Source organism: Leuresthes tenuis, unplaced genomic scaffold (genome assembly GCF_036924035.1).
Source record: "Leuresthes tenuis unplaced genomic scaffold, fLeuTen1.0.hap1 SCAF_5, whole genome shotgun sequence".
Taxonomy (NCBI): Eukaryota; Metazoa; Chordata; class Actinopteri; order Atheriniformes; family Atherinopsidae; genus Leuresthes; species Leuresthes tenuis.
The window spans coordinates 633,815-637,506 of record NW_027325359.1 but is presented as its reverse complement, the minus strand read 5'-3'; positions in this window follow the sequence as shown (position 1 = coordinate 637,506).

Genomic DNA, 3,692 nt, shown 5'->3' with positions numbered 1-3,692 from the left:
TCGGCAGCCAACTGCCCAGCTGTGACAGCAGACACCAAGCTGGTCACGACGGCAAGCCTTTTCCGGTGCGGATTTTCAGAATAAAATAAAACGACACGTTTTTGTTTTTCACAAAGCAACAGCTTCTGACAAAATGACTTGATTATCTTTGAAGAGATGATCCACAACTTAAATAACTAGCATGCAAGTGTTGATGCGGTAAAATGCTCTTTAAAATGGTTTATAGATGAAAACCCAGGCTTTTATTTTTAAATTTAAAGGCTTTGATTTACCGGAAGTGATATCGGCAAGTGACTAAAACACAATAAATATGTTTTATATTTCTGTAATTAAAAAGAAAAGAAAAAGTAATATTAATATAATCTATGATATTTATTTTGTTTGATGTTTCACGTTGATGATTTTTATTGTAAAAGGTTAGGCTGCTTTTGTGAACTTTAAAACATAAATGTAAATAGAAACTGAATATAAGATATCAATGATATAAAGATGAATAATTCAAATAGAAATAGACTACTACTAGCAAACAATTTGCGTGCATATTTCTAAATGTACAAAATCAGTTATTCAAAAAGTGGAGTGTGTTCAGTCAGAGGCTTCTTCAGCTCTTATGAATCAATATTGGATTTTTCAAATGTAAACTGAAAAATCTTGTTTTTTTATCTAAGCCCTATCTATCATTGGTTTATTTTTGTAATGCAACAACATAATTTCCCTTTAGAGATTGATAAAATATTTTTAAATTAAATTTAAAGTCAGTTTTGATTTAGAATTCAGAAAGAGAATAAGACAAAAACAACTTCTATTGGGACATTTCACAGCTGATTAGGATCATTAGCATGATGTCATTAATCAGGTAGATTAAGCAAATGGTCTTTGATAAGATGGAAACAGTTCTGCACCCAGTTAATAATTTTATGGGCAAATTGTTCCACAACTTAAGATCATTTAATTTGTCACAGTTTCACATTTAAAAAAGGCAAAGAATTTAATCATCTATCATACATAAAGACTCAGATCATCAGGATAAACATCTGTACTCAAGCAACACTACGGTGCTGCTTTCAGGCAGCAAGTTTGAATATTTAAAGTTTAAACTAGAAAAAAATAGATACAAATATATATATTATATCAATATATATATATATATATATAAATAGCTGTGTCTGTTTCAGGTAAAGCATCACTTATTTCAGCGAGACACTTTCTGGTGACCTTTCATCTGCTGAAGGCACATTAAAAAGTGAAAAATCTCATAAAAGAGGCCCCAAACTGTTGGAATTAAATCCTATCAATGAGCAATGGGAAAATGCTTGGTTGTGTATCTATTTTCTATCTATTTTCAGTCCTGTTATTTGCTTCATATTTGCTTATGTCATGCTTTAATTCCAGTGACTGTTGTCCAGCGAGTCTAATCTGTCTATTTCTCTATCATCTCTCTATTTATCTATCGAAAAGATTGGAGGCCTGTCTTAGAAATGAAACTGTGTGGGATTCAAGCACTTTATACTCTATCTTTAAATGTCGGAATAACCCAAAATTCACTCTGTGGCAGGAGCCTGAACTGATTAATCCTCAATGAGACGAACAGGCATCCAAAAGCAGCCTTGAATACATGAAGAAGGAAGATTTTTCCAGTTTCTTCTTGTTTGTTTACTGCACTTTTTAAAGTTATGCGACATATTCCTTCATCTCTCTGTGGTTTCAGTCGTGCCAAACAGATCGATGATTGCTTGTGTTTCCTCTAGTTTCTATTTGGACATCTGATACTTGACATATCTTTGTTTTGAATGAGTTGCTGTGAGAAAAGCTGTGAGAAAAGCGGGTCCCCGGCTCTCTGCTCAAAGGACAGCACTGAAGGCCACTGAGACCAATCCTGAGAATGCCAAACACTCAGCAGCACATCTTCTTGCAATGCCGTCGGTTCTGAGCCCGGCAGTGAGATAAAAGCAGATCCAGGCTTCAATGTGAAGCTGTAAAAAAAAGATTTGTAACCCCAGCTGAAGCTGGCCGTCAGCTTTGTTCCTAATATTCACAAAAGTAAAGAGCTGTGGCAACATTTCTGACAAGATGAGATGAATTAACATGAAGGAATTTAATTCTAACGAACGGTATGGATCAAAACATCCTGAAACATCCCATAGTTAAGCTGCTATAGGCTTAGACTGCTGGGGGACCTCATCTGTCACACCTTTCCTCACTTTGCTCTCTTTTTCCCCCTGTTTAATTTCTCAAATGATTTTATGTCCCTGTGACATTATTGTGGTTATTAACTTGTGTTTCCCTGTTCCAGCAGGTATCCTTTGAATGGTGTTATGGTGTTTTTCCCCCTCTTTTCCCTCTTTTCTGTCTTCTCAAACCCCAGCTGGTCCAGGCGGATGGCCACCCTTCCTGGTTCTGGTTCTGCCAGAGGTTTCTTCCTGGTTCTGGTTCTGCCAGAGGTTTCTTCCTGGTTCTGATTCTTCCAGAGGTTTCTTCCTGGTTCTGGTTCTGCCAGATGTTTCTTCCTGGTTCTGGTTCTGCCAGAGGTTTCTTCCTGGTTCTGGTTCTGCCAGAGGTTTCCTCCTGGTTCTGGTTCTGCCAGAGGTTTCTTCCTGGTTCTGCCAGAGGTTTCTTCCTGGTTCTGGTTCTGCCAGAGGTTTCTTCCTGAGTCTGGTCCTGCCAGAGGTTTCTTCCTGGTTCTGGTTCTGCCAGATGTTTCTTCCTGGTTCTGGTTCTGCCAGAGGTTTCTTCCTGGTTCTGGTTCTGCCAGAGGTTTCCTCCTGGTTCTGGTTCTGCCAGAGGTTTCTTCCTGGTTCTGCCAGATGTTTCTTCCTGGTTCTGGTTCTGCCAGATGTTTCTTCCTGGTTCTGGTTCTGCCAGAGGTTTCTTCCTGGTTCTGGTTCTGCCAGAGGTTTCCTCCTGGTTCTGGTTCTGCCAGAGGTTTCTTCCTGGTTCTGCCAGAGGTTTCTTCCTGGTTCTGGTTCTGCCAGAGGTTTCTTCCTGGGCCTGGTCCTGCCAGAGGTTTCTTCCTGGTTCTGGTTCTGCCAGATGTTTCTTCCTGGTTCTGGTTCTGCCAGAGGTTTCTTCCTGGTTCTGGTTCTGCCAGAGGTTTCCTCCTGGTTCTGGTTCTGCCAGAGGTTTCTTCCTGGTTCTGCCAGAGGTTTCTTCCTGGTTCTGGTTCTGCCAGAGGTTTCTTCCTGAGTCTGGTTCTGCCAGAGGTTTCTTCCTGGTTCTGGTTCTGCCAGAGGTTTCTTCCTGGTTCTGGTTCTGCCAGAGGTTTCTTCCTGGTTCTGCCAGAGGTTTCTTCCTGGTTCTGCCAGAGGTTTCTTCCTGGTTCTGGTTCTGCCAGAGGTTTCTTCCTGGTTCTGGTTCTGCCAGAGGTTTCTTCCTGTTAAAGGGAGTCGTTCCTTTCCACAGTCCCTCAGGCTCAGGACGGGAGATTGGACTGAAGACAAGTTTCGGTCCAATCTGTTGGTTTCCTTAGCTCGGATATTATTTTTGAATTGGCTCCATATGAATTAATTGGATCATGATTACAATGAATTGAATTCCAATTGGCTTGAATTGGACTTTATTACTTAAGTGCCTTGAGATGACGATTGTTGTAATCTGGCGCTATATAAATAAAACTGAACTGAATTGAATTGAATTGAATTGAATTATGTGGGTAACCCATCAATAGTCAGTAATAGTGCATCACTGGTCGCAGC